The 19,649-nt window shown below is 54.1% G+C and overlaps 2 long non-coding RNA genes across 5 annotated transcripts; one reads left to right on the top strand and one right to left on the bottom strand.

Moving 5' to 3' along the window:
* The first annotated feature begins 236 nt into the window (after positions 1 to 236).
* Positions 237 to 5,571, top strand: LOC309644802. Its single transcript, XR_014254612.1, has 2 exons — positions 237 to 955; positions 3,275 to 5,571. It is a non-coding gene; the product is annotated as an uncharacterized lncRNA (long non-coding RNA).
* On the bottom strand, positions 1,529 to 19,427 carry LOC309644801. 4 transcript variants are annotated; one of them, XR_014254608.1, is made up of 5 exons: positions 16,850 to 19,427; positions 16,113 to 16,224; positions 11,933 to 14,868; positions 11,263 to 11,656; positions 1,529 to 7,924 (listed from the first exon to the last, which is right to left on the bottom strand). It is a non-coding gene; the product is annotated as an uncharacterized lncRNA (long non-coding RNA). The 4 variants fall into 4 exon arrangements; XR_014254609.1 differs by lacking the exon at positions 16,113 to 16,224 and having other exon boundaries at positions 11,933 to 14,871; XR_014254610.1 differs by lacking the exon at positions 16,113 to 16,224.
* Between the last annotated feature and the right edge of the window lie 222 nt (positions 19,428 to 19,649).

Here is a 19,649-nt window from a genome sequence, read left to right as displayed (position 1 = left end):
GGCGGCGCGCGCCGGGCGGGGCGGGGGCGGCGGCCGGGCGGGGGGCGCGGGCGGCCGGGCGGGGGGGAGGGCGGCGGCGGCGCGTTGCGCAGGCGCGGCGGCGCGCCCGCCCCCGCCCGCCGCCCGGCGCCTCGCCATTGGCCGTGGTGCCCCCCGCCCGGCCGCCCGGCGCCCCACGATTGGCCGCGGCGCTCGCCTAAAAGGTGCGGCCAATGGCTGCGAGCGGCAGAGGCCGGTGCGCAGGAGGGCGGCCGGGGCTCGGCGGGCGGGTGGGTAGCTGGTGGCGGGCACGGCGCCCTTGGGCCGGCGGGGACGTGGGGGTCCGGACCGGCGGACGGTCTAGAGGCCGGAGGCCAGGAGGACGAGACGGGCGGGGACCGCGGCCGGGACCTGGTGGGGGCGGCGGCGGTGACTGGCTCTTTGTTTCCGCTCGCTCCAAAATGGCTGCGGGCGGAGCTGACGGGAGAGCCGGGCGGGCAGGCGAGGGAGCCGGGGACGCCGTGCTCCCGGAACCCCAACGCCCCTTATGGAGTCGCCGTCGCCGCCCGCGGGGACCCGGCGCCCCGGGAGGGTGCGGGCTGGGGCCGGGGCCCGAGGCAGGGAGGCGGTTTGGGCGTCGGCGCCATTGCTGCCCGGCGGGCGCGAGACCCGGAGCTCGGCGCACCGGGCGGGGCGAGCGCTGGCCTGCCCCTCGGCCCGGCGCCTCGGTCCGCCCGAGACCCGGCGTCTCGCGCCGTGAGGGCCGCTGCTCGGGCGGCGGGGGCGGGGCGGGGGTCGGCGCCCGGGGCCGCGCCAGGGTGACTCATCTTCTCCGGCGGCGCGGCCCCCGGACACGAGTGTCTGTAAATTACTGGGTGAGATGGTGGCGCCGGCCGGGACCAGCAGCTCCCGTAGGGAGCGTCCAGCCTGGAGGTCTTCTTCGGGTCCTTATTTCCCGTTCTATCCTTTTGACGAAGTAAGTTATCTAAAATAACCTTACGAGCACCTTCTCTGTAGAAGGAATTCACGTAAAGTTCTCTCCTGCGTGTTTTCGGGTTTATTCACCGAAAGATGGTATTCTGGGACATGCCTAGTGGTTCTCTTCCCTTTTGGGGGCGGGGGCGGGGGACGCAGAGAGGTGCCTCCGGCCTCGCTCCAGCTGAAGAGCCCGCGCCGCAGTCACACGGACCGCAGCACAATGCGGGAAGCTGTTGACACGTAAATGATCTTTTCTAACCGCCTAACAAAAGAACCCGCCGGCCCCCGCGAGCCCCGCTCACGGGGCAGGTTTAGACAATGGACGCGGCGGTTGGAGCCTGGAAAGGGGCCTCCACGGGCCACAGTGTCAGGGGGAAACCCTGCGAAGAGAGAACCGGAATTTTGCACCCGAACTTGAGTGCCCAGAAGGCAGGAAAGGAAAGGGGTGGAACAAACCTGGGGTGGGGGACCTTGTACCCAGGGTGCCTGCGCGCCATCCCCACCGCTCTTTGAGCCCAGCGGGGGCGGACAGTCTGGTTTTCGAGCAAGAGCAGAATTGTGGAATTACGTGTAAAATCTCATCATCTTTAATGTTGACAACTCATTAGAAAACGTTCAGGTGGGCCAAACAAAAGCAAGCTGACTTCGGCCCCGGGTGCGACCTCCATAGTGGGAAACAGAGGTGTACACTGTAGTCTACACTCAAAACACTCAGATCGGGGTCAGGGTAGAAGAGTTAGCAGCCGTGCTACTGGGCAAATCACTGGCTGCCGCGAGACCGTGACCCCCGGGTTCTGAGGCCCGGGGGAGGGGGTCCCCCTCCCGTCCGCCCCTGTAGTTACTCAGATCTTCAGTGAAGGGAGGAGGTGGTGCCATCTCAGGCCCCTCCTGCTTCCCCACAGTGCAGGGACTTCCTGCGTCCTCTGAAGGCCCGCCAGGACCCCTCCAACGCCCCGCGCCGCAGTGGTGCTGACATCACCCCCAGAGTCCTCCGGGGCGCCCTCCAGTCCTGCAGGAAGTGTGGGAGGTGAAGCGTCCGTGCGCCGCCTTCCCCGCCCCACCCCGCTCCGCCCAATTCTCCTTCCAGAGGGGTCGCCCCCAGGGAAGGTGGGAGCTACCGACCGCTTAGGCACTCTCCCGCATCTGGTGCCCTCCAGAGCACGGCCCGCCTGGAGAGCGGGGGTGGGGGCGGAAGCCACGTGGCTCCTCCCCTCCTCCCGATGGGAGGGCGGGGAGACGCTACCAAACTGTTAACCTTGGCCACCCTGGGGACTTGGGGCATTTTCTTTGAATATCGCTCTGTGGTTTTACTTGTTTCAACAAGCAGCTTCCCTGTGACTTCCGTAGTTTGAAACAAAAATCCCAACTAGCATGAAAAGAAAAAAGGGCCTGAAAATGAGTGTAAATATAAACACCAGGTTTAAACAGGGAAAAATGTTTCTTGTTAAGTGAGAACGGCAGAACCCAAAAACAGTACATCCTCGCCACCTACAGCGGTGCAGACGTGCAAGGCCATGAGCAAAAAGGCAGCCTCCCAGGCCGGCAGCTGTGTGAGACTTTAAGGTTTATTAAGCAGTATATTGTCTTTTCAATAAAATGGAGACAGCATCAGACACGCTCTCTTAAATATAAGGATAAACATAACCATGAGTCAATAATTTCAGTGTTGCTCTGGCTGTGTGAAAGATACGCAGTGTTTGTTATATTTCCTATGCTTTTGTTGTCTGCCTGAAATACAACACAACAAAACAATCTCAAAAAAAAGACAGGCAGCTAGATGGCAGCTGGTGGCCCTACCCTGTTCCCAGAGTCTTGGTTCACCAGACTTCCCTGCCCCAGCCGGCAGCCCTCAGCGCTGCAGACTCAGCGGGCTGTGCCGCAGTCAAGAGGGTATCCATGTCCCAGGATGAACACATAACTGATTGTAAATGCAGGTGCATTCATTTCTTAGGGCCGTTGTAACATTATCACAAACTTGGGGGCTTAAAACAACAGAAACTTATTCTCACAGGTCTAGAAACCAGAAGTCCAAAATCAAGGTGTCAGCAGGGTCACGCTCCCTCTGGAGGTTCCAGGAGGATCCTTCCTGCCTCTTTCAGCTTCTGGTGGCCCCAGGCATTCTTGGCTTGCAGCAGCGTCACCAAATACCTTAATATAAAACTAACAAAAAAGAGCTCAAGACCTATAGACAAAAAATTGTAAAACACAATTGAGAGAAATTACAGAAAAAATAATTACATGGAGGGATATACCACGTTCAAGAATTGGAAGACTCAGTATTGTAAAAATGTCATTTCTCCCCCAACATACTCTACAGATCGATGCAAATGGATTTTAAGATCCCAGGCAGGATCTCTGCACAGAAATGGACACGCTAGGCTTCCATTGCCAGTATGTAAACTCCTACTGAACTAACCTGCCACAGACGGCACTATGAACTCTGGACAACATAACGCTCACCTGGAGTAGCCAGAGTGAGCACAGGCAGGTGCTGGAGAGGAGAAGCCCTGGAAGAAGAGAACGGCCAAGTGAGCTGCCTGCTTTCACAGCTTCTAGCCTAAGGGCAGGCCATGCCATGCAGGGCAGATAAACACCAACAAAACACCTGCAGTCCTGCTGGCCTGAGAGCCAGGAGATAGAGTTTGGGCAATGACACCCTCTGGAAAGTATTTGGGGGCATCCCAGAAAGGAAGGAGTGAGAGAAGGGGAGACCCAAATTCTGTTTGTAACCTGAGCCTAAATCTCCAGGTGACATTGGAACACAGGCATAGGGTAGACTCCAAGCATCTTGGCTAAGAATAAAAGAACTGAGATGAGATCTGAGCTGCTGTCCAAGGGACAGTACTTGCTGTCTGAGCCCCACCAAGTCATCTTCCATTTGCTAACACAAACACAGAAATAATCAAATCAATGCTCTTTGAGTTAATATAAGAGAATCCAAGGTCAACACAAAATAACACAATATCCAGGCCACAGTCTAAAGTTACTAAACAAAGAAAAGGAGAATCTTAGCCATTCTCAAAAAAAAAAAAAGTATGGGCAATTTATCCCTGATATGACACAGGTGATGGAATTAGCGAAAGAAAATTTTAAAGTAACTATTATAATCACTCATGTAAAGAAAAATATGCTTTTAACGAGTGAAAAGATTTTTTGAAAAATCACAGCAGAGTTGGGACTTCCCTAGTGGTCCAGTGGTTAAGACTCCGTGCTTCCACTGGAGGGGGCACAGACTTGATCCCTGGTTGGGGAACTAGGATCCCGCATGCCATATGGCATGGCCAAAATAAATAAATAAACAAATAAATAAATAAATCACAGCAGGGAACTGGAAAATATATCTTAAAAAGGAAATTCTAGAACTGAAAGTTAAAATTTCCTAAACATAAAGTTAACTGAATGGTCCAAACAGAAGAGTGGAATGACAGAGGAAAAAAAATCAGTGAACTTGCAGGTATATCAATAGAATTTATTCAGTCTGAAAAGGAAGGAGTGGGGAATAAATAAAAAGAGCATAAGGGATCTCTGGTATAGAATCAAAATGTTGACATCTGTGCAATTAAAACCACGAAAAGGGAGGAAAGAATAGGGCAGGAAAGAGTATTTGAAGAGTATTTGAAGACATAATTTACAGAATTTTCTATATTTGGTGAAAGGCATAAATTTACATGCTTGAAGAATTCCACAATCCCCAACTAAGATAAACTCAAAGAAAACTATGCACAGGCACAGCATAGTCAAACTGTTGGAAGCTGGGTGTAAAGAGAAAAATCTTATGAGTAGCTGCAGGAGAACAACACATCTCATGCAAGGAGCAATGAAGTGACACTGCTGACTTCTCATCGGAAGCTATGGAGGCCAGAAGAAAGTGGACCAACACCTTTCAGTATTGAAAGAAAGTCCGTGAACCCTTTTGCAGAATGTCAAACTTTCAAACTATCTTTCCAGAATGAGGGTAAATAAAGATATTTTGCTATACAAGAAAATTAAGAGAATTCATCACCAGCAGACCTAAACTACAAGAAATGCTAAAGGAAATTCTTCAGATTGAAGGAAAATGATACCAGATAGAAACTTGGTCATCGGGAAAGAATGAAGAGCATCAGAAATGGTAAATACCTGAACAAATATAAAAGAATATTTTTCCTCTTCATTTCTCTAAAATACATGTCTATTTAAAGCAAAATTATAACATTGAATGGTGGGGGGATTTACTGTATTTAAATATACTATAGCAAATCTATAGCAAAAAATGGACCTATGACATTGAAAGCGTTCTACATTTTGGGACTTCCCTGGTGGCACAGTGGTTAAGAATCCACCTGCCAATGCCGGGGACATGGGTTCGATCCCTGGTCCAGGAAGATCCTACATGCTGCGGAGCAACTAAGCCCGTGCACCATAACTACTGAGCCTGTGCTCTAGAGCCCGCGAGCCACAACTACTGAAGCCTGTGTGCCTAGAGCCCGTGCTCCGCAACAAGAGAAGCCACGGCAATGAGAAGCCCGCGCACCGCAACGAAGAGTAGCCCCCGCTCGCCGCAACTAGAGAAAGTCCACGCGCGGCAATGAAGACCCAACGCAGCCAAAAATAAATAAATAAACAAATAAATTTTTTTTAAAAAAACCTTTCCCAAATTCATGCCAATATGCATTTTGACAGTCATATTTTATCAAAATGGGTTGTGCCATTCAGAAACTGTTTGCAAAATGAACATCCTGCCCCAAGAACCCACATGCTATTTTTATTAAAGCTTATAGAGCGGAAGGATAGCCCAGCTCTAGAGAGAAAAAGGTTGAATCTTCTCATGAGGAGCCTGACGCCCCGCTGGCCCTCCGTGATAAACCTGAGTGGCATGAGAAAAACCAAAGCATGAACTTGAAACATGGAAGACATGACCCAGAGACCAGGAGGGAAGGCGCGCCCCAGGCTGTGGACTCACAGCTCACCAGAACCAAGTCGACTTGATCCATCTGCCAGAAACCATAGAGCGTTGGTTCTCACCAGCTTCAGGCCTCAGTGCTGGCCGCTGCCCTGGGGCCCAAGGCTCTCCAGGAAAAGACTGGAAAGGTGATGGGGACCTTGGAGTTTCCTTCTCCTCTGTGCTTTTTCTGCAATTTATTTTCTTAAATGGATGTGTTGTTCTTTTATCATTTAAAAAAAGAGAAGCACTGCTTGATTTTTCATCTCTTAACTTGTTCTTAAGGGAAAATACACACACTGGAAAGTGCACAACTCAGTGAATTTTCACAAACGAAACACACCCAGGTCACCAGCACCAGATCAAGGAGCAGAATGTGCCCAGCACCCCAGAGACACCCCACCCAGCCACCCCTCCCCCAAGTGACCGCCACCTGACTTCTAATATCACGCATTCCTGTAGCCAGGTTGGTGACTTGAGGTAAATGGAATTATACAGACTTCTGTCTTTTGTTTCCCCAGTGTTTTATTTTGTGTGTGTGTGTGTTGGGGGTGTGGGGGGTTAATATTTTTTATTGTGGTAAAATTCTCATAACATAAAAGTCACCATTTCAACCTTGTTACAGTGTACAACTTCGTGGCATTCACAATGTTGTGCAACTATCAGCCTTACCTAGTTCCAGAACGTTTTCCTCACCTGAAAGGAAAACTGTAAGCAGTCAGTCCCTACCCTCCTATTTCCTCAGCCCCTGGCAACCACTAATCCACATTCTGTCCCTATGGATTTACCTATTCTGGACATTTCACGTAAATAGGATCATGCAGTATGTGTCTTCCCTTTGTGTCTGTCTTCCTTCACTCAGCATCGTTTTTTTAAAAAAATGTTTTATTTTATTAATTTTTAGGCTGTGCCATGCGGCAGGCAGGCTCCTAGTTCCCCAGCCAGGGATCGAACCAATGCCCCCTGCAGTGGAAGCAGGGAGTCTTAACCACTGGACCGCCAGGGAAGTCCCTACTCAGCATCTTGTTTTTGAGGTTCACCCACGTGGTAGCCTGTGTCAGTGCTTCATTCCCTTTTGTGACTGAATAATATTCCATTACATGGATGGATCACATTTTGTTTATCCATCCATCCATTGGTGGACAGTTGGGTTGTTTCCATTTTTGGAATAGTGCTGCTGTGAAGCTTCACACACAGGGTTTTGTGTGGACATATGTTTGCATTTCTCTTGGGTATATTCCTTGGAGTGGAATTGCTGGGTCACGTGGTGAGTCTACGTTTAACTTACCGAGGACCTGGGTTCTCTTGTGCGTGGGCATTTCTCTCCCTCGGCGGTAGGTGAGGCTCATCTGTGTTGTTGCCACCCTGCAGAGGGTCCACGCTCACTGCTGCAGGATCCATGGTTGGACACACCCGGCTACGTATCCACTCTTCAGATGACGGGCACTGGGGGCTCCAGTTTGGGGCTGTTATGAAGAGTGCTGCTCTGAACGTTCCCTACTTGACTTTTGGTGACACAAACATTTCTTTGGGAATACAGCTAACGGCGGACTGGGCTGGCAATTAGGCGAGAAAATGAAACAAAAGACATCCAGATTGGAAGGAAGAAGGAAAACTATTTGCAGATGATGTGATCTTGTATACAGAAACTTCTAAAGACACAACTAGAAAACTATTAGAACTAGTAAACAAGTTCAGCAAGGTTGCAGGACAAGATCAATATACAAAAAATCAGTTGTATTTCTTTTTTTTTTTTAATTTATTTATTTATGGCTGTGTTGGGTCTTCGTTTCTGTGCGAGGGCTTTCTCTAGTTGTGGCAAGTGGGGGCCACTCTTCATCGGGGTGCGCGGGCCTCTCACTATCGCAGGCTTTCCTGTTGCGGAGCACAGGCTGCAGACGCGCAGGCTCAGTAATTGTGGCTCACGGGCCCAGCCGCTCCGCGGCATGTGGGATCTTCCCAGACCAGGGCTCGAACCCGTGTCCCCTGCATTGGCAGGCAGATTCTCAACCACTGCGCCACCAGGGAAGCCCCTCAGTTGTATTTCTATATAGAAGCAATGAACAAAACAAAAATGAAAGTAAGTAAGCAATCCCATGAATATTTATGAGTAAATTAACAAAAGAAGTGCAAAACATATATTCTGAAAACTACAATACATTGTTGAAAGAAATTAAAGAAGACCTAAATAAATGGAAAAATATCCCATGTTCAGGGATTGGAAGACTGAATATCATTAAGATGGTGGTACTCCCCAAATTGATTTTCATTTGCGTTTCCCTGATACCACTTGTATATCAGACTCAATACAATCCTTATCAAACTCCCAGGTGGCTTCTTTGTGGAAATTGACAAATGAATCCTTAAATTCATATGGAAATTCAAGAGATTCAGAATAGCCAAAACAATCTTGGAAAAGAAGAACAAAGTTGGAGCACTCACACTTCCCAATTTCAAACTTACTACAAAACTACAGTAATCAAGACAGAGCAGTACTGGCATATGGAGAGTTACATAGACCAGCTGGAGTAGAATAGAGAGCCCAGAAATAAACCCTCACATGTATGGTCAAATGATTTTTCAGAAGGGTGCCATGATGATTCAATGACGAAAGGACAGGTTTTTCAACAAATCATGCTGGGAAAACTGGATACCCACATGGAAAGGAAAGAAGCTAGATCCCTCTCTCACACTCGACACAAAAATTAACTCAAAATTGATCAAAGACCTAAATGTGAGGGCAAAAACTGTAAAACTTTTAGAAGAAAATATACATATAGACCTTGGATTAGGTGATGGCTCTTTTTTTTTATTATTTTTTTTAATTGCTGCGGGGTGCGGCTCAGTCATCGGTACTTTTTTTTTGTTTTTGTTTTTTTTAATTTATTTATTTATTTATTTTTGGCTGTGTTGGGTCTTCGTTTCTGTGCCAGGGCTTTCTCTAGTTGCGGCGAGCGGGGGCCACCCTTCATCGCGGTGCGCGGACCTCTCACCATTGCGGCCTCTCTTGCTGCGGAGCACAGGCTCCAGACGCGCAGGCTCAGCAATTGTGGCTCACGGACCCAGTTGCTCCGCGGCATGTGGGATCTTCCCAGACCAGGGCTCGAACCCGTGTCCCCTGCATTGGCAGGCGGATTCTCAACCACTGCACCACCAGGGAAGCCCCATGGCTCTTTTGATATGACACCAAAAGCATAAGCAACAACAGCAAAAAAGATAAATTCGACATCCTCAAAATTTTAAACTTTTGTGCTTCAGAAGACATCAAGAACATGAAAAAACCGACAGAGGAAGAAAAAGTTCAAATCACACTTGTATCTAGAATATATGAAGAACTATCACAACTCAATAATAAAAAGACAAATAACCCAATTTAAAAATGGGCAAAGGATATGAATAGACATTTCTCCAAAGGAGATATACAAATGACCGATAAGAACATGAAAAGATGCTCAACATCTGGGTGGGGCCCAGTTTCGCAGAAAAGGGCCAGGACCATGCCAGTCTCCCAGAGGGAGTATGATACTCTCCACAAAACAGCCCAAGGTGACAGTGCTGAGGGCTCTCCGCGGAAGGGATGGATTCCACGAACACTGACGCCGTCTCTGTGCAGATGCGGAGATGTGCTGCTCAGCGCCCCTCCAGGAAAGGACCACGGCCCAGCTGCAAGAAGCAGGGTGACCTGACTGGGAGCCTCCAGCCATTAGCTTCAAGCCCAGGTCACACTCTTCTCGGGTGATCCCCGCGACTGCCAGCAAGGCGGTAGGTGGGATGAGGACACCTATTTCTGCTCAGCGTGGGACCCCTCCAATGGGCAGGTGCTCCGGAGCTGCCCTCTGGGCTGGCACATCGCGGTCCGTGGTCCCTCCTGCCCGATCCTGCTGCCTCCCTTTTCCCCCTTGAAGGTGTTTCTTCCCAAGAGACCTCCGCCTCAGCATCTACTTCCTGGAGAACAAGCTGGGACTCGGAGTGGAGCGGTCCAAGAAAGCAGGCAGCAGGATGGAGCTGCGGACTGGACCGCTCACCGCCGGGGCAGTGAGGGAGGCCCATCCCTGGCCCGGGGCCCAACTGCTAACACTTTCCCTGGGGATGACTTGGGGGACGGAGCTGGTAGCAGGGGCTGCACTGGCCAGCAGTCTGCCCCGTGTCATGATCCAAACTGATTTGGTTGCTTGAAAGGCAGAGGAGCGGGGGTAGGGGGGTAGGGGGAAGATGGAACCGGAGGGTCGTTGACTAAGTCGCACTGACTTAGAGACGATAATGACAAGCTGAGGGCAGTTAAACAATTGAGAGCCATGTGTGGGAGCCAGCAGTCTCATTAGCAGCTTCAAAGAAACTCAGGCGGTGAAGCAGAAAAAACTCAAGCTCACATTCAGACATGGTGGCCAGAGTGGCTGAACTTCACAGATGGTTGATTGCTCAGCCGAGGCAGGACTGCTACGCCGATGTCAGGACCCTGCTTGGGACCCCTGGGGACCCCAGGGGGTGGAGACCTGAGTGTGTGCATGCAGAAGTTGATTCCTCAGAGGCCTTTAGCCACCTGAGCCTGCAGACGCGGCCCCCCTCCCCAGCTAGAGCCAGCCGGCCCCGGGGGAGACGATACAGAAGTCTCTCCCCCATAAGGCAACAGGTGACTGTCCCCAAACCCTCTCCGGGCCACCAGGCCTGTCAGAATTAAGTTACAGTGTAGGCTGCAAGGCTCGGCCAGCACATATTGCCAAGACCGGTGGGGCTGAGGGCGCTCCTGGCGCTGTGGTGACTCTTACCGTGAATGGACAGAGCAGCACCCCAGCCCTAGAGGGTCCAGTAACCAGGGGCTCAGACTCTCCTGAACGAGGACATGGCTCCCACTCCAGGAAGGCCCCCGAGATCTGCAGAGGTGACAGCTGAGGAGGGCTGTAGGCTGGAGAGTGGAGGGGCCCCGAGACCCGCTGCAGCGGCAGGGCCTCGCCCACCTCCCTCCCTCCCTCTTCTAAGTCTCCCCCAGGAAGAGAGGCTGGGGTACCCCTGGAGGAGCCCCCCACGTGCAAGGGAGGGAACCTGTGGGCACAAGGGGTGGGCTGTGGTCACACAGATCTCCCTTCCAAAAGAGACTCACCGCCCAGCACAGGAGCGGGGCTAGCGGACTGCCCACAGCCCTTAGAGGCTTAGGGTCCGCCTCAGATTTCACTGAGGTGGTGCCCTTCTCAGGGTGGCCCCAGTCAGCCCGAGCAAGGCCGTGGTCCGAAGGCCTGGCCATTTCTGCCCCACGTGAGACTCCTCCCCTGGACCCCAGAGCTCCTGCTCGGCAGGCAGACCTGGTCAGGTCCCAGCCCAAGCTGACTTCCTCCACTCTTCCCCTCACAGGTGTTACCCCCACCCCCTTAAACCCTTTGTACCTTTACTTGTCTCAGCACTTTCTTCCTGGAGACTCTCGCACTTGGCCTTTATGTGATGACAAGCAGGACGGCCAGGGAGGGTTGGTTTATTAGCTCAGCAAATATTTGGGGAGGATGTGTAATAGCATGCTGGAGGCCAGGGCGTCCCCAACCTGCGTTTGCACCTGGCTCTGCTAGGATGCTAGGTACGTTCCTTACCTGCCCTCATCCTCGTCCTCCTGTCTGTAAAATGGGATGATTATAGAGCCCCACCCAGAGCGCTGCTTCAAACATCAGACGTGTGCGTGTACACTGCTCAGCACGATGCCCAGCACACACTCAACTGTGAATTTCACTTGCTGTTCTTGTTTTTTCTCTGAGCACTCCTTCAAGGTGTTTGCTGCATGGGCCTTATTTTTCTCTGCAGAAATTAGAATGCATAGTTTGCATTCTACAAGCATACCTTGTTTTATTATGCTTTGCTTTATTGCACTTTGCAGATATTGCATTTTTCACAAACAAGTTTTGTGGGAACCCTGCATTTAGCAAGTCTATCGCACCATTTTTCCAACAGCATTATTTTAAAATTAAGGTACGTACAATGTTTTTCAGACACAATGCCACTGCACACTTAATAGACTACAGCGTAAAAGTAACTTTTATACGCACTGGGAAACCAAAAAAATTCATGACTCACTTTATTGTGATATCTGCTTTATTGCGGTGGTCTGGAACGGAACCCACAACATCTCTGAGGTCTGCTTGTATCAGGGCAGGGATGGTGACCACAGGCCTGAAGACCTGGAGCTGTAAGGTCTGGGGACTCCAGGCTGAAGGCCTGCGTCTCCTGTGCTACATCAGCGGTCCCCAACCTTTTTGGCACCAGGGACCGGTTTCACGGAAGACAATTTTTCCACGGACGGCAGGGGACGGGGGGATGGCTCAGGCGGTAATGCGAGCGATGGGGAGTGATGGGGGGGCGGCAGATGAAGCCTCACTCACTCGCCCGCCGCTCACCTCCCGCTGTGCGGCCTGGTTCCTGACAGGCGCGGACCAATACTGGTCCACGGCCCGGGGGTCGGGGACCCCTGTGCTACATGACTGACTGGGATAAAAGGCTGGCTGCTTGTGCAGCAACCCCAGCGCAGCTTTCCCAGGAGCAGGCCGCCAGTCCTCTCCCAAGGCCTGTGGTAAAAGAAACCTCTATCTGCCCTGCTCATCTGAGTACGGAAGTCGGCCCCTTGGGTGACTGCTGACAGAGCACGTGGACGCCTGGTGCCAAGGCGCTCCTCTGAGCAGGGAAGTGCCTTTCATCCCCAAATGAAGGAACAGCCCTGCTGAGACGTGGACACCCTGTCCCCAGACAGCATCAGACGAAGACCAGGCTCCCCTCACACGTTGCTGTGGGAATATAAAGACGTGCAGCCACTTTGGAAAACCGTCTGGTGGTTTCTCACAATGTTAAACATAGACTCACCATATGAGCAGGCAATTCTACTCCGAGGTATATACCGGGGGAAATGAAAACATACATCCACACAAAGCCTTGTACACAATGTTTACAGCAGCATTATTCATAGTAGCTGAAAGGTGGAAACAAACCAAATGTCCATCAACCGATGAACACGTAAACACCAGCATACAACAGAATGTTATTCAGCTACAGAAAGAAACAAAGTACTCATACATGCTGCAACCTGGATGAGCCTTGAAAACATTCATAAACGTATGCATAGTGAAAGGAGCCAGTCACAAAAGACCACGTAGTGTATGATTCCATGAATGGGAAATGTCCAGAACAGGCAAATCCATCGTGCTTACCTGGGCCTTGGGGGACAGGGCGGTGGGGAGTGACCGCTAGTGGCTCTAGGGTTTCGGGAGTTGTGATTGGAATGTTCTGGAATTACACAGTGGTGATGGCTGCACAATTCTGTGACTACCCTAAACACCACTGAGCTGAACACCTTAAATGGGTGAATGTTATGGTATGTAAATAATACCTCAATAATGTTGCTAAGTAAACAAATAAATGAACGAATAAGCGTGAGTTCAGTCCAGCCCAGCGCGGAGAGAGATCAGACTCGGCACTGCTGGCCCCGAGATTCCAGGGAGCGTGGTAAACGCCATTTGTGAAAACACGTCCCCGAACCCAGGGAGACTCCCAAGGCAAAGGTGGTTCTCATGTTTGCTGCTTGGGAAAGACAAATATGTACTTCCGGAGGTCTGCGATCGCTTGTATGAGCAACACGAGCCATGGCAATGTGTTTTTGGTGCCGTCCGCCCCGTCCAGCTGCTGAAACCTCCTGGAAAATCTGGAAGCAGCTCTGGACTGAGGCATCTTCCTGGAGGAGAGACCGCTTCTCAGCCCGGCCCGCATGCTGCCCCTTCTGCCACACACGCCCCCGCCCGTCCGAGGGCGTCCGCATCATGACAAGCGTCTGCCTCGGTGCCCAGGCTTGGCCACCGAGCCTTTGCGTTCGGGGGGTTAAGGCAGCCACAGAACGGAAGGTGTATGGTGTTCACAGGGTGGACCTTCACACTTGCAAAAACACCCGTGTGCCCGGCAGGATGCCTTCCATCCACACTCCAGCCTCTCGCCAGGTGAGAATGTCAGTACGCAGACGAGGGGTCCTCACGTTGGCTCCCGAGCACTGCCAGGGGACCACAGGCTTTGGGAGGGCTGGACTGTCTCTACCACTTCTTTATTTTATTTTTTTAATTTTAATATTTAAAATATTAAATATTAAATTTTAAATATTTAAAATATTAAATATTTAATTTTTAATATTTAATATGCGGATCTTCGTTGCCACGTGCAGGATCTTTTAGTTGCAGCATGCGGACTTTTAGTTGTGACATGCGGGATCTAGTTCCCTGCCCAGGGATCGAACCTGGGCCCCCTGCGTTGGGAATGTGGAGTCTTAACCACTGGACCACCAGGAAAGTCCCCCACTTCTTTATTTACACGACTCCATTCCTGGGGGCTGCGGTTCTGCCAGGCTGGCACTCGTGCACCATCAGGCAGGTGCAAAGACAAGCGCCCAGCCTTGCAGCTGAGTTGGAGTTCACATCCTAGGATGCTCCCTGGGTAGGCCTTTGGGTTACTGGGGCAACTCCCTGGGACGCATCCTGCATCCTTTGCATGGGGTCAAGAGAGGACAAGGTGAAGGAACTCTCCCCGCAGCGCCCAGCTGCAGCCTCAGGACAGTCTGCAGCTGGGGCACCTGTACAGCGTGCGTTCCTTGAAGGAAGAAGCCGCATCTGGTATCTCCCCCGAGGCTGAGCAGGGAGCACCACGAGGCAGGGTGTCCGGGTCAGCAGCCTGAGACTCAGATCGGAATCCCAGGTTGGCCACTCAGTGGCCGTGTGACCCTGGCTGAGCATCTAGCCCAGGCTGGTCTCCTCACCCTTAGGCCCCGGGGGGCCGCCATCCTCACCTCTAACAGCCTGTGTACGTTGCGGGGACCTGTGACTCTGTACAGGGCATTTGTTCTCTGTGTGTCTTTCCCTCGTGGCCCTGTCTGTGCGGCCACGGTCTGCTCACGTGCGGTGCCCAGGCTGACCCAGTCTCCTGCTAGAGGTCACGGGTCGTGGGGGTCTCCAGCTCTGCTGTGAAAACGCTCCGGTGAGCGTCTGCTGCCAAAGAGATACGCGCATCACCATTGGGCCCTTATAGGGATCTTCTGTCGATAAATATAAACGACCCCGACTGTGCGGGTAGTGCGCTCAGGGGAACACAGGGGGCCCTACAGTCCCCTTCCCCACTGCCCACCCCCCTTTTCCGACCTCCTCTCGGGACCCACCAGGAGGCAAGGTGCGGGCGGCTGGCACGGAACGCTGGCAGAGCCCCTGTCCGGGGCCCTCTCGTGGCCCCCTTCAAGGTGAGCCAAACAGCGATGGTGCACCTGCCTCGTGCCAAGCTCTGCGCTAGAACCCGAGGCCAGCGTGGAAGCTCTTAGGGTGTGAGGGCAGGTCACCCTGAGCCGCTGGCCTCCCCGTCACCGTGGCTGACGGCACCCTGCCCCAGGAGAAGCTGGCCGGAGGAGACGCCCAGGGCACATAGCAGACGGGGAGGCGGGAGGAACCAGGAGCGGCCCCCGTGTGCTCTGCCTCTGGGCAGTTTCCTTCTCCCCTTTGAAACCCGTCTTGTCCCACTTCTGCTCTCAGCAGCCACCCCTGCCGGTCTGGCGCAGGGGAGCCAAACCCTCACCACTGACTCTCTGACCTGGACACCTCTTCTTCCCTAAATGAGGCGGTGAGGGAGCCCAGGCAGAGGGAAGGGGTGAGGAGGGCCTTGTGGGATGGGTGAGGGTGGGCCCAGCTGGGGATGCTCAGGGCCCAGGGGACCGCAGCCTCCCTCAACCCTCCCTGTGTGTGTGGTAGGCCCCGGTCGCTAGCTACCTTTCCTATCACCCTGCTCAGGGAGGCCCCACACATGCAAGCGGACGCTGGTGACCCAGGATGAGGGGTTACGAGGGTCCCTCCCACACGCTGGCCTGGTGCAAACAGCTCGCTTGCACCTTCCATCCTCACAGCACGAGGCACAACCTGGGCCCCACTTTTCATGCTAGAGGCACAGCCAGGAGGCTCTGGGGCCAGGATGCCAGCCACGTCTGCCTGACCGGCCCTGGGTGGTGAAGGTGGCTAAGGGGTCCCAGGAATGTGCACCCTAAGCTGTTCCTGAGCTCTTAAAGCCCTCAGTATCGAGGGGCTTAATCGTCACCAGGAGAGGAAAGCCGACTGGCCCGTCCATCTTCCTGTTCCCAGGATGTTCTCTAAGTGTTTTCTCTCTGTATTTCTGAAGGGCCGCCATGTTAGAATCTGACACTTGGGGACCTAGTGTCTGGGGCTGCCAGAGTCCCATCAACTTGGCTTACCTCTCCCACCCGGCCAGGCCTGGAAAGGTGGGCTGAGGCTGCTCAGCTGGGTCTGGGTCCTAACGCACTCCTGTTTACTCCCCACAGCACGCCTCATCACCGGAAGGCTCAGCTGGGTGGGCGGCCGGCGGGGGGAGGCGAGGAGCGGAGGTAAGGAAGGGGGAGGGGGAGGAGAGGGAGACGGAAAAGGAATGAAAGGGTAAAGGAGAAGGGCGAGGAGAGGAGGGGGGTCCAAAGATGCATGAACCTCAAGCCAGCGGTGCTCACGGAGCCTCCAGGGAAAACAGCCCTGCAGGCCCCGGGGACGGGGATGGATTCCCACTGGATTCACAGAGAGCAGAGACCTCGGGGAGAATTCCTGGCCGTGTGGCATCAACCCTGCTTTTCTTGTCTTTACTCCCTGACCACAGAGGCCCTGAACACAGCCGCCCGGGCCTCCCAGCCCTGTGACCTGCATGAACGGCTCCTGGTACGGGTCACCTTCAAAGCCAGTCTTGCCCTTGCCGCCCAGCCCGACTGTAACCCTCAGCTTCCTCCTGGCTCCTCGCTCTCTCCGGGCAAAGGCTCCCTCCTAGCGGGTGGACATCCGCCCCTCTTGTGCGTTAGGGCCCGAAGGAGAGGAGGGGACAGGCAAGGTCCCACCCTGCTGGCACACCCCCTGCTTCAGACCCCAGACTCGATTTCTGTTTTATCTGTGTCCACCTATCTGTTACTAATACCTCTTTGAATCAACTCACCTGTTTTGTTTTGCTCCTACTAAGCAATGATACCTGTGAAATCAGTGGCTGGGCCCATCATTCTTTCTCAGGTTCACATCAGTCACAAAGTGGCCTTCTGTGGCCACATGCCCCTCACCTGCTACAGGACACGGGCTGCGATGGAACCCCAGGCCGGGTCCTGGGTCCTTATCTTCACACCCGTCCTTAATAAGGGACGCTGTCCTCCGAACACACAGGGCTTGGTACGTGGCTCATGGGTACAGTGGAAAGCCGGCCAGCCGCTTCTGTGGTCCTCTGCAGGGACCACCGTCTCCCATGCACGAGCCCCTAGCGCCTCTCAAAAGCCCATCACAGGCATTATCTTCTGGGGTCCTCACATCCAGCAGTGAGATGGGCAGGACAGCTGTCTTCTCAATCTGGCAAAAGGAGAAACTGAGGCAGGGAGTCCAACCTGCCCAGGGTTTTTCGGCTTCTCAGCTCCCCTCTCTACATCCCCAGGCTCAGGAGTCTAAGGCTTGGTGATGACCGAGCGGGTGGGCACTGTGGACAGCTGTTTAGGGTGGAGGTGCTGTTCAGGGAGGGGTGTGCCCTCGCACGGAGAACAGACCACACCAGTGGACTCCCGGGCCAAGTTGAGGCTCCACACAACTGCTCCCCCTCTCAGACCTTTCACAAGTGCCCTCCACTTTGGGCAGGACACCAAGGAATGAGTGGCAGGGCCAGCCTTCCTGGACCTGTGCGCCACGTATATTTTTAGCCTCTGCCCTGCCCGGGCATTTGCAGTGACTGATGTCCTCAGGGAACCACCCAGCTGTACACCCGGGGGCCCAGTGGGCTCTCAGAGGTCTCCGGGAACTGCCCCCTGCCCTGATCCTGGAGCTCAGGACCCAGCTCCCCCTTCCAAGGTAGAATCGGCTCCAGTTGGTGAGGAGCGCGTCCCCACCTCCAGCACACACAGAAGATTGTGGCGAGAGTTCCGAGGCACAGAACCTGTGACCTTAGGCAAGTCGTGTTCTGGACCTGGGAAGTGGTGGTGGGGGGGGAAGAACTCTGCTGTACAGGGGGACCACAAGGCCAGATGGTCGCTGAGGTGGTCAGGAGACCTGGGGTGGCACCAACGCCACACAGGTGCACCCTGGGGAAGACTGCGTTGTGCTGAGGGAGAGTCCTGTCTCCTGTCCAAGGGCAGGATGCCCCGATGCCTGGAGACCTCTCTGACTGGAGCTGGGCTAACCCTGGGGCCACGCTGTCCACCCTCTCCTCACCAACGCGATTCTCCAGGAGCAGAGATGCACTGGTAAATCTCGGCAGATATATTTAGAAGACTTTTCCATCTTCTCGTCTGCTCCTTCTGTGCTCCCTTTTCTCCAACCCAATACTGTTCTCTTACTGTTGCCGGGTGCTGGTGGAATGGGGGGATTCACAAAGGGCAGGCGGGGCAGCTGTCCTGTGCTGGGTCTCAGTTTCCTCTGTAAAATGGGGAGTCAGAGCCTATGTGCAGGTTGCCGTAAGGTGTTCTCTGCAGCGGCTTTCATTTTTCGTCTGCCACTTATTGTAAGAAATACACTTTGCATCTTGATCAAGTACCCACTTAAATACGTGTAAGTGAAATAAATGCTTCACAGAGCAAGAGCACTCACTGTGAGATGCCCTCTCTCATTGTTTCATTTTTATAAAATGCTGGTCACCACTCACCAAGTTTTTTTCAGGACCTAATACTAGTCGCTGATCTGAGGTCAAGAGGGAGAGACAGGCAGAAAGCAAGCGCAGACATAATCACCAATCGAGCAAAGGGCTGTGCAGGCAAGAAGGGGGTCTGGCGAACAGGAGGGGGCGGCCCGTTTCTCCACAGCGAGGCCTCCGAGCCGGAGCCGGGCAAAGCGGCAAGCAGGCCAGGTCAGGCGGGTCTCGGAGGCCCTGGTGGCCGGCTGGGATTTATTTTAAGGGACGCGGAACGCCGCCGCAGATTTGGGGGGAGGGGCGGATTAAAAGAGAAGATGCGCTCAGCACCTTATATTTAGCGGCTGACGCGCCGGAAGCGCTCGTTACCCGCAGTTACTACTGCGCCCCACGCGCGGAGCGCGGCGCCCACCTTCACCTCCTGGGCTGTGACCCTGGTCCCCCGCATTCGCCCCCGGGGAAGAGACCACCCCTCACCCTCCGTCTTCACTCCGCGAGCAATGACCCCGGCCCGGCCCCCTGCCTTCTACCCCGGGGAAGAAACCTCCCGGCCCCACACCTTCACCCCACGGGCAGTGACCCCGGCCCCCCCCCGGTCACTCTCCGGGGAAGGGACCCCCAGCCTTTGCCCCTGGGGAAGGTGACAGTGGGGCGCATCCCAGCCTTCCGGCCCAGGACGGGGGAAAGCGTCTAGCACGCTGCTGTAGAAGGGAAACTGAGACCGGAGAACACGATCCACAGGTTCCCCGCACCCAGGTCCTGAAAAGGGCGGCACGCGCGGCGGGCGGAGCTTTGGCGCCCCGCCCACTCCCTCACACGTGCGCCCCGCCCCTCTCGCGCACGCGCGCTCCGCCCCGGCCGATTCCCACCCCTCCTCCAGGCCCGCCCGCCGGGTCTCGTGCTCCCACCCCGCGCGGGGCCCGCCGGGAGCCAGCCGAGAAGTGGGGCGGAGAGCAGGGGAAAGCCCGCCGGGGCAGGCGGCGCTCGCTACGCAGGCGCGGAGCGCGGGCCCGCCCCCAGGCCGACAGCGCGGCCATATTTAAAGGGAGGCCGGCGAGGCGAGCCAATGGGCGGCGAGCGTGCGGGGGCGGGGCGTGGCGGCGCAGGACCCGGATGTGGCTGCTGCGACCCCTCCTCC

Source organism: Balaenoptera physalus (assembly GCF_965194825.1).
Source record: "Balaenoptera physalus genome assembly, chromosome: 16".
NCBI classification, from domain to species: Eukaryota; Metazoa; Chordata; class Mammalia; order Artiodactyla; family Balaenopteridae; genus Balaenoptera; species Balaenoptera physalus.
Note: the sequence above shows the minus strand (reverse complement) of the source record. Positions and strands in the feature narration are given on the sequence as shown.